Genomic DNA, 12,105 nt, shown 5'->3' on the forward strand with positions numbered 1-12,105 from the left:
TGATAATGGTGTCATTTTACTCTACCCAATAAAACATAACAAATATTGCATTGTGTCAATGAAGTAAAGAGTTTAAATTATATGCCCAAATAAGAATAATAGTGCATTTATATGAGTTGAAATTAGACTGCCAATGTAATTCTATCAAAATGCATGACATTTGCATAAATGAGCATTTTCGATGGGGAGATTAATCACGGATTTTGTGGCACCACTCTTTGATACGTTTACAGTGAAATCTGTAGATAAAGACTACCCAAGGGAAACAGGAAAATGGATCTTTTAGATTTGTAGTCTTTATGTACAGTAGCCGAAATGCAACTGTATCACTGTGTTGATTATTTCAAACTTTTGATAAAAATCATTTCAAGTGAAAGGTCTTTAACAGATAATACACATCTCGATTTTCTTACGTTCTATCAAAAGCACATAAGTGACACTTTTAGTCAAATAATGTGCGTAGAACCAACTACATCGTATTTCTTAGTATTTCTCAAGAGATGGATGTCTCAAGCATGGATGTCACGCAATGACCCAGATTCCCTGCAAGAATAATTACGTTTAGGCTAGTCTACTATTATAGAGACGTGTATTAGTGATGGGTTTTTATAGTTTTACAGTTGTATTTTCTTGAAATAAATTAATTAATGTATCTTTTTATTCTTTTCAACTTTAAAGCAGGGCAAGTGCCAGAATCTTATTAACGCGCAAGTAAACACAAGTGCCCCAACTCACACACACACACACACACTCACACACACACATACAAAAAAGAAGGGCGCGGGCGTGTGTTCGTGTCAATGTGTATGTGAGGAATGCATTAATATTTTTTTCTGGGCAGAACACATGGGCAAAACGCTGCCATTTCCGTAGATCATTTCCGCTGTATCCGAAACCAGGGTGAGTTTGTTGAATTAGAAGGTATGAATATTAAACAAAAAAACAATCAAAAAGAGAGAGAGATAGAAAGTGAATGAGCGAGTGGGAGAGCAAAACAAAAGATATAAATGTGTTAGTGGGTGAGAGCAAAAGGGTGATTAAAGGTATTACAAAGTTTTGGGAAATTTTGAAAACTGGGTAGATAGTGATTCTTTACAATTTTGATATATTTGGATGCCCCTGCGGATGTATTATAAGCACAAACAAAATTAGCCCCTTAAACACTTCTGCTTTCGAGAAAAATTGAATATAAAAATATACCGGTGCTCCCGGTAAATTTTGATAAAAATAAAATAGCGCCTACGGCCGTTTAATGGTAACTGCCACCGTGAAAATCTCAGAATATGTAGTTGTGATAAATTATTTCCACATGGGAATTGCTTATCGGTCGATTTTAGTCAAGAAACTTTTTTGTATAGCTTAATTGATATTTTGACCTTGAGAGGGGGCTTAACAACATGAAGAGTTATTATTTTCAATTGCATACCTTTAGACTCGATTTCAACCGCGACGACGATCAATGAATATTGTCGAATCGTAAAATGCTTCCAATATGTTCATTTGAACCAAATTCATGACCCCATACCAAAACATTGTATTATCTTTAAGTTATATAGTGTTTGAGTGAATGTGGGTGATAAAGAGAGGGAGAACGAGGTTTACTAAGAGGGAAATTGAAATATTAGGTGAAAGAGAGAGAGAGAGAGAGAGAGAGAAGGTTCGGGAGACAGACAGAGAAAATAGAATGACAGATTTGATGGTTGAAGGAAGGAGTGAGAGAAACATTCATTGTCATTGTTTAACAGTTATTTTGTAAAACAGCAATGCCTGACAAAAAATATAGAATGAAGAGTCTTACCCATAATTGATGATAATGGTGTCATTTTACTCTACCCAATAAAACATAACAAATATTGCATTGTGTCAATGAAGTAAAGAGTTTAAATTATATGCCCAAATAAGAATAATAGTGCATTTATATGAGTTGAAATTAGACTGCCAATGTAATTCTATCAAAATGCATGACATTTGCATAAATGAGCATTTTCGATGGGGAGATTAATCACGGATTTTGTGGCACCACTCTTTGATACGTTTACAGTGAAATCTGTAGATAAAGACTACCCAAGGGAAACAGGAAAATGGATCTTTTAGATTTGTAGTCTTTATGTACAGTAGCCGAAATGCAACTGTATCACTGTGTTGATTATTTCAAACTTTTGATAAAAATCATTTCAAGTGAAAGGTCTTTAACAGATAATACACATCTCGATTTTCTTACGTTCTATCAAAAGCACATAAGTGACACTTTTAGTCAAATAATGTGCGTAGAACCAACTACATCGTATTTCTTAGTATTTCTCAAGAGATGGATGTCTCAAGCATGGATGTCACGCAATGACCCAGATTCCCTGCAAGAATAATTACGTTTAGGCTAGTCTACTATTATAGAGACGTGTATTAGTGATGGGTTTTTATAGTTTTACAGTTGTATTTTCTTGAAATAAATTAATTAATGTATCTTTTTATTCTTTTCAACTTTAAAGCAGGGCAAGTGCCAGAATCTTATTAACGCGCAAGTAAACACAAGTGCCCAAACTCACACACACACACACACACACACACACATACAAAAAAGAAGGGCGCGGGCGTGTGTTCGTGTCAATGTGTATGTGAGGAATGCATTAATATTTTTTTCTGGGCAGAACACATGGGCAAAACGCTGCCATTTCCGTAGATCATTTCCGCTGTATCCGAAACCAGGGTGAGTTTGTTGAATTAGAAGGTATGAATATTAAACAAAAAAACAATCAAAAAGAGAGAGAGATAGAAAGTGAATGAGCGAGTGGGAGAGCAAAACAAAAGATATAAATGTGTTAGTGGGTGAGAGCAAAAGGGTGATTAAAGGTATTACAAAGTTTTGGGAAATTTTGAAAACTGGGTAGATAGTGATTCTTTACAATTTTGATATATTTGGATGCCCCTGCGGATGTATTATAAGCACAAACAAAATTAGCCCCTTAAACACTTCTGCTTTCGAGAAAAATTGAATATAAAAATATACCGGTGCTCCCGGTAAATTTTGATAAAAATAAAATAGCGCCTACGGCCGTTTAATGGTAACTGCCACCGTGAAAATCTCAGAATATGTAGTTGTGATAAATTATTTCCACATGGGAATTGCTTATCGGTCGATTTTAGTCAAGAAACTTTTTTGTATAGCTTAATTGATATTTTGACCTTGAGAGGGGGCTTAACAACATGAAGAGTTATTATTTTCAATTGCATACCTTTAGACTCGATTTCAACCGCGACGACGATCAATGAATATTGTCGAATCGTAAAATGCTTCCAATATGTTCATTTGAACCAAATTCATGACCCCATACCAAAACATTGTATTATCTTTAAGTTATATAGTGTTTGAGTGAATGTGGGTGATAAAGAGAGGGAGAACGAGGTTTACTAAGAGGGAAATTGAAATATTAGGTGAAAGAGAGAGAGAGAGAGAGAGAGAGAGAGAGAAGGTTCGGGAGACAGACAGAGAAAATAGAATGACAGATTTGATGGTTGAAGGAAGGAGTGAGAGAAACATTCATTGTCATTGTTTAACAGTTATTTTGTAAAACAGCAATGCCTGACAAAAAATATAAAATGGAGAGTCTTACCCATAATTGATGATAATGGTGTCATTTTACTCTACCCAATAAAACATAACAAATATTTCATTGTGTCAATGAAGTAAAGAGTTTAAATTATATGCCCAAATAAGAATAATAGTGCATTTATATGAGTTGAAATTAGACTGCCAATGTAATTCCATCAAAATGCATGACATTTGCATAAATGAGCATTTTCGAAAGGGAGATTAATCACGGATTTCGTGGCACCACTCTTTGATACATTTACAGTGAAACCTGATTATAAAAACTACCCAAGGGAAACAGGAAAATGGATCTTTACAGACATGTAGTCTTTATGTACAGAAGCCGAAATACAACTGTATCACTGTGTTTATTATTTCGAACTTTTGATAAACGTCATTTCAATTGAAAGGTCTTTAACAAATAATACACATCTCGATTTTCTTATGTTCTATCAAAAGCACAAAAGTGACACTTTTAGTCAAATAATGTGCGTAGAACCAACTACATCGTATTTCTTAGTATTTCTCAAGAGATGGATGTCTAAAGCATGGATGTCACGCAATGACCCAGATTCCCTGCAAGAAAAATTACCTTTAGGCTAGTCTACTATTATAGGGACGTGTATTAGTGCTGGGTTGTTATAGTTTTACAGTTGTATTTTCTTGATATAACTTAATTAATGTATCTTTGTTTTCTTTTCAACTTTAAAGCAGGGCAAGTGCCAGAGTCTTATCTACGCGCAGGTAAACACAAGTGCCCCCACTCACACACACACACACACACACACACACACACGCACATACAAAAAAGAAGGGTGCAGGCGTGTGTTCGTGTCCATGTGTATGTGAGGACTTCATTAATATTCTTTCTGGGCAGAACACATGCGCAAAACGCCTGCATTTCCGTAGATCATTTCCGCTGTATCCGAAACCAGGGTGAGTTTGTTGAATTAGTAGGTATGAATATTAAACAAAAAAACAAACGAAAAAGAGAAAGAGATATAAAGTGAATGTGCAAGTGGGAGAGCAAAACCAAAAATATAAATGTGTTAGTGGGTGAGAGCGAGAGGGTTAATAAGTTATATAGTGTTTAAGTGAATGTGGGTGATAAAGAGAGGGAGAACGAGGGTTACTAAGAGGGAAACTGAAATATTACGTGAAAGAGAGAGAGAGAGAGAGAAAGTTCGGGAAACAGACAGAGAAAATAGAATGACAGATTTGATGGTTGAAGGAGGGAGTGAGAGAAAGATTCATTGTCATTGTTTACCAGTTATTTTGTAAAACAGCATTGCCTAACAAAAAATATAGAATGGAAAGTCTTACCCATAATTGATGATAATGGTGTCATTTTACTCTACCCAATAGAACATAACATTGTTGCATTGTGTCAATGAAGTAAAGAGTTTAAATTAAATGCCCAAATAAGAATAATAGTGCATTTGTATGAGTTGAAATTAGACTGCCAATGTAATTCCATCAAAATGCATGACATTTGCGTAAATGAGCATTTTCGAAAGGGAGGCTAATCGCGGATTTCGTGGCACCACTTTTTGATACATTTAGAGTGAAACCTGATTATAAAGACTACCCAAGGGAAACAGGAAAACGGATCTTTACACATATGTAGGCCCGAATTCACAAAGGAGGTTTGTCGACAAACCGAGGTTTATGTGCGTCATACGACGCGTTTCGACGCGTTTTTACAAACCTTGGTTTGTAAATAACAAAAGGAAGTTTGACGAAACAAAAGAAGGTTTGTCGACAAACCTCCTTTCTGAATTCGGGCAGTAGTCTTTGTGTACAGAAGCCGAAATACAACTGTATCACTGTGTTGATTATTTCAAACGCTTGATAAAACGTCATTTCAACTGAAAGGTCTTTAACAGATAATACTCATCTCGATTTTGTTACGTTCTATCAAAAGCACAAAAGTGACACTTTTAGTCAAATAATGTGCGTAGAACCAACTACATCGTATTTCTTAGTATTTCTCAAGAGATGGATGTCTCAAGCATGGATGTCACGCAATGACCCAGATTCCCTGCAAGAATAATTACGTTTAGGCTAGTCTACTATTATAGAGACGTGTATTAGTGATGGGTTTTTATAGTTTTACAGTTGTATTTTCTTGAAATAAATTAATTAATGTATCTTTTTATTCTTTTCAACTTTAAAGCAGGGCAAGTGCCAGAATCTTATTAACGCGCAAGTAAACACAAGTGCCCCAACTCACACACACACACACACACACACTCACACACACACATACAAAAAAGAAGGGCGCGGGCGTGTGTTCGTGTCAATGTGTATGTGAGGAATGCATTAATATTTTTTTCTGGGCAGAACACATGGGCAAAACGCTGCCATTTCCGTAGATCATTTCCGCTGTATCCGAAACCAGGGTGAGTTTGTTGAATTAGAAGGTATGAATATTAAACAAAAAAACAATCAAAAAGAGAGAGAGATAGAAAGTGAATGAGCGAGTGGGAGAGCAAAACAAAAGATATAAATGTGTTAGTGGGTGAGAGCGAGAGGGTGATTAAAGGTTATACAAAGATTTGGGAAATTTTGAAAACTGGGTAGATAGTGATTCTTTACAATTTTGATATATCTGGATGCCCCTGCGGATGTATTATAAGCACAAAAAAATTAGCCCCTTAAACACTTCTGCTTTCGAGAAAAATTGAATATTAAAATATACCGGTGCTCCCGGTAAATTTTGATAAAAATGAAATAGCGCCTACGGCCGTTTAATGGTAACTGCCACCGTGAAAATCTCAGAATGTGTAGTTGTGATAAATAATTTCCACATGGGAATTGCTTATCGGTCGATTTTAGTCAAGAAACTTTTTTGTATAGCTTAATTGATATCTTGACCTTGAGAGGGGGCTTAACAACATAAAGAGTTATTATTTTCAATTGCATACCTTTAGACTCGATTTCAACCGCGACGACGATCAATGAATATTGTCGAATCGTAAAATGCTTCCAATATGTTCATTTGAACCAAATTCATGACCCCATACCAAAACATTGTATTATCTTTAAGTTATATAGTGTTTGAGTGAATGTGGGTGATAAAGAGAGGGAGAACGAGGTTTACTAAGAGGGAAATTGAAATATTAGGTGAAAGAGAGAGAGAGAGAGAGAGAGAAGGTTCGGGAGACAGACAGAGAAAATAGAATGACAGATTTGATGGTTGAAGGAATGAGTGAGAGAAACATTCATTGTCATTGTTTAACAGTTATTTTGTAAAACAGCAATGCCTGACAAAAAATATAAAATGGAGAGTCTTACCCATAATTGATGATAATGGTGTCATTTTACTCTACCCAATAAAACATAACAAATATTTCATTGTGTCAATGAAGTAAAGAGTTTAAATTATATGCCCAAATAAGAATAATAGTGCATTTATATGAGTTGAAATTAGACTGCCAATGTAATTCCATCAAAATGCATGACATTTGCATAAATGAGCATTTTCGAAAGGGAGATTAATCACGGATTTCGTGGCACCACTCTTTGATACATTTACAGTGAAACCTGATTATAAAAACTACCCAAGGGAAACAGGAAAATGGATCTTTACAGACATGTAGTCTTTATGTACAGAAGCCGAAATACAACTGTATCACTGTGTTTATTATTTCGAACTTTTGATAAACGTCATTTCAATTGAAAGGTCTTTAACAAATAATACACATCTCGATTTTCTTATGTTCTATCAAAAGCACAAAAGTGACACTTTTAGTCAAATAATGTGCGTAGAACCAACTTCATCGTATTTCTAAGTATTTCTCAAGAGATGGATGTCTAAAGCATGGATATCACGCAATGACCCAGATTCCCTGCAAGAAAAATTACCTTTAGGCTAGTCTACTATTATAGGGACGTGTATTAGTGCCGGGTTGTTATAGTTTTACAGTTGTATTTTCTTGATATAACTTAATTAATGTATCTTTGTTTTCTTTTCAACTTTAAAGCAGGGCAAGTGCCAGAGTCTTATCTACGCGCAGGTAAACACAAGTGCCCCCACTCACACACACACATACACACACACGCACATACAAAAAAGAAGGGTGCAGGCGTGTGTTCGTGTCCATGTGTATGTAAGGACTTCATTAATATTCTTTCTGGGCAGAACACATGCGCAAAACGCCTGCATTTCCGTAGATCATTTCCGCTGTATCCGAAACCAGGGTGAGTTTGTTGAATTAGTAGGTATGAATATTAAACAAAAAAACAAACGAAAAAGAGAAAGAGATATAAAGTGAATGTGCAAGTGGGAGAGCAAAACCAAAAATATAAATGTGTTAGTGGGTGAGAGCGAGAGGGTTATTAAGTTATATAGTGTTTAAGTGAATGTGGGTGATAAAGAGAGGGAGAACGAGGGTTACTAAGAGGGAAACTGAAATATTACGTGAAAGAGAGAGAGAGAGAGAGAAAGTTCGGGAGACAGACAGAGAAAATAGAATGACAGATTTGATGGTTGAAGGAGGGAGTGAGAGAAAGATTCATTGTCATTGTTTACCAGTTATTTTGTAGAACAGCATTGCCTAACAAAAAATATAGAATAGAAAGTCTTACCCATAATTGATGATAATGGTGTCATTTTACTCTACCCAATAAAACATAACATTGTTGCATTGTGTCAATGAAGTAAAGAGTTTAAATTATATGCCCCAATAAGAATAATAGTGCATTTATATGAGTTGCAATTAGACTGCCAATGTAATTCCATCAAAATGCATGACATTTGCGTAAATGAGCATTTTCGAAAGGGAGGCTAATCACGGATTTCGTGGCACCACTCTTTGATACATTTACAGTGAAACCTGATTATAAAAACTACCCAAGGGAAACAGGAAAATGGATCTTAACAGACATGTAGTCTTTATGTACAGAAGACAACTGTACCACTGTGTTTATTATTTCAAACTTTTGATAAACGTCATTTCAATTGAAAGGTCTTTAACAGATAATACACATCTCGATTTTGTTACGTTCTATCAAAAGCACAAAAGTGACACTTTTAGTCAAATAATGTGCGTAGAACCAACTACATCGTATTTCTTAGTATTTCTCAAGAGATGGATGTCTCAAGCATGGATATCACGCAATGACCCGGATTCCCTGCAAGAAAAATTACCTTTAGGCTAGTCTACTATTATAGGGACGTGTATTAGTGATGGGTTTTTATAGTTTTACAGTTGTATTTTCTTGATATAACTTAATTAATGTATCTTTGTTTTCTTTTCAACTTTAAAGCAGGGCAAGTGCCAGAGTCTTATCTACGCGCAGGTAAACACAAGTGCCCCCACTCACACACACACACACACACACACACACGCACATACAAAAAAGAAGGATGCAGGCGTGTGTTCGTGTCAATGTGTATGTGAGGACTTCATTAATATTCTTTCTGGGCAGAACACATGGGCAAAACGCTGCCATTTCCGTAGATCATTTCCGCTGTATCCGAAACCAGGGTGAGTTTGTTGAATTAGTAGGTATGAATATCAAACCAAAAAAACAATCGAAAGAGAGAGAGAGAGATAGAAAATGAATGAGCGAGTGGGAGAGCAAAACAAAAGATATAAATGTGTTAGTGGGTGAGAGCGAGAGGGTGATTAAAGGTTATACAAAGATTTGGGAAATTTTGAAAACTGGGTGGATAGTGATTTTTTACAATTTTGATATATTTGGATGCCCCTGTGGATGTTTTATAAGCACTACAAAATTTAGCCCCTTAAACACTTCTGCTTTCGAGAAAAATTTAATATAAACATTTACCGGTGCTCCCGGTAAATGTTGATCAATATAAAATAGCGCCTACGGCCGTTTAATGGTAACTGCCACCGTGAAAATATCAGAATATGTAGTTGTGATAAATAATTTCCAAATGGGAATTGCTTATCGGTCGATTTTAGTCAAGAAACATTTTTGTATAGCTTAATTGATATCTTGACCTTGAGAGGGGGCTAAACAAGATAAAGAGTTATTATTTTCAATTTCATACCTTTATACTCGATTTCAACCGCGACGACGATCAAAGAATATTGTCGGATCGTATAATGCTTCCAATATGTTCATTTGAACCAAATTCATGACTCCATACCAAAACTTTGTATTACCTTTAAGTTATATAGTGTTTGAGTGAATGTGGGTGATAAAGAGAGGGAGAACGAGGGTTACTAAGAGGGAAATTCAAATATTAGGTGAAAGAGAGAGAGAGAGAGAGAGAGAAAGTTCGGGAGACAGACAGAGAAAATAGAATGACAGATTTGATAGTTGAAGGAAGGAGTGAGAGAAAGATTTATTTTCATTGTTTACTAGTTATTTTGTACGCCAAAAGCGAAAGAAATTGAAATATGTAATGTCTCGAAAAGTAATTAAAATGAGTGTCAATATCAATATTTTATTATTACCTGACTACACTACACAAGTAATCCATTATGCGTGAACCATATCAAGTGCTACTCTTTTTAGAGGACATTTCTTCTTTTCGTATTTTTCCACACAATAGCCAAGTAGACCTAATACAATTATTCATAGTTTCTCGTCTCGTAAGCATTGTATTTGTTCTCGTCCTTTGTGTGTTTTGTTGTTAATATATTTTAGTAAAATATAAACAATAAAAACCTATAATAGATGTAGATCTAAAATACATTTGAAAGAAAAAGCGTAGTATTCAAAACTTAACCAAAATATCAAAGTTCATCTTAGGTAGCAGGGAACTTATTTAAAGTAAACAAACATGCTTGTAGCTTATACAAATGTCATGAGTGGTCATTCCCATCAGTATCAAATGGTGAGGGTGTGTTAGATTGATTTATCTGTATTCTTATATTATTATTTTTTTTAGTGGAGTTTATTTTGGTCATGAGTGTCGTTATTTTAACTGGAAAATAGTAGAAAACTAGGTATGTGAACTTAATCTATCCGAGTTTCCTACATAAGTATTTTGACAAGTGGTAAAATGTCACAAATTTTAGTGCAGCGCGTTGCCGACGAATCGCCAGCTGAATAAGCTGTATGTTGTGCGCAAGATAGCAATACGGCCAGAACTTTGGAGAGGAACCCTACCATACAATAAACGGCCACCACCCCATCCCAGCTTAGCTGGTTGTTGCAGGGTTGCTTGGATACCATAGATGCCGGAAGTGGGGTGGGGAGGGGGGCACTTGCACCCCCAACCAAAAAACAATAATAACAACCTGAATTAAATTATACAAAATTCCATTTAAAGTAAAGGAAAGTTAAAAGGAATTAAATTTCCTAAACATTCCGCATGCCATCTAAATATATCAATGGAGGTTTTTATATTAGCGATACGCTCGTATCGTGTAAATATTGTGACAGGATGGGAAAGCGTGTGTGTTCTTTGTTATAGGGGTGAGAAGACATGAGCCCCTGAGCGCTGGCGTACTGATGGGGGGGGGTATTTCTTATTCGATACCAGTGATTTACAAATGTTGCTGAAATGATAACATTTTCCGGTATTTTTTCTCCATTTTTTTGGTAAGTCATATCTTTTTATGCGTTTGTAGGAAAATTAGAAATTCCCAAGTTTAAAGTCGGGCGAAAAATATGCTTATTTAGAGGCCTTCATGTCAGGGCCTGAAGAACGGCTGGGCTCGGGGGCTCGAACACCTCATCTTTCCCTTCCGTCGTGTTTGCAAAAGAACTCTATATACAGGTTACAAATGAAGACGGGAGCATAGTACAGGACGATCTCGGTTGAGTGGTTTATCCCGTCGTCTTTGCCTTCCGTCACGTTGCTAAAGCGCCCTAATAAATTACAGACGGACGGACGGATGGAAAACGCCAAAACATAATGCCTTTGGTATTCGCTACATATATGACAAATGTTCATACATAGCGAATCGACTTGGAAAATACTTTTTGGAACTTTGTTCTGATTTGTTATGCTTTGATTTTCTCATATTCATTAAAACACAACCGCCTCCTAAAGCCACATGTACAAGCCCGCACACAACACACAAGCAACAATTATATTACAATAACAAAGCGCTCTTATCTTTTAATAGACATTATGCATATAAAATACTCAATTGTGGTTTTGTTATTATGTTTTAGCTACTTTTTTAAACCTAGAAACTACTCAACAACATAATTATATCTTAATAGCACAAACAAATTATTTTAATTTAATTTTAGTATAAACTCTATAGATCTACTTAATTTTCAATTATTTTATTCAATGAGCTATCATTTCCTTCTTTATTATTTTTACCCCAAATACTTTGCTGCAGACAAGAAATATTAAATATAAGGGGTTAGAAGTATTTCCACAGGAACATAAATTAAAATGGAGCCCTGCCTATTATCACGTTTATGTTCGGTGGCCATTTTAGCAACTAGGAATCGGATTTACATAGCCTAATATTAACAGACTAGATGCTGGTGTTTTTTTAAATATTTTACCTTTAATACACACTAAGAAAGAATGGTGCAAATATGCACCGTTAGGGGTACAAACCGATGCAACACTG

This window comes from Strongylocentrotus purpuratus, unplaced genomic scaffold (assembly GCF_000002235.5).
Source record: "Strongylocentrotus purpuratus isolate Spur 01 unplaced genomic scaffold, Spur_5.0 spur5_scaffold_20, whole genome shotgun sequence".
In the NCBI taxonomy this organism is placed as follows: domain Eukaryota; kingdom Metazoa; phylum Echinodermata; class Echinoidea; order Camarodonta; family Strongylocentrotidae; genus Strongylocentrotus; species Strongylocentrotus purpuratus.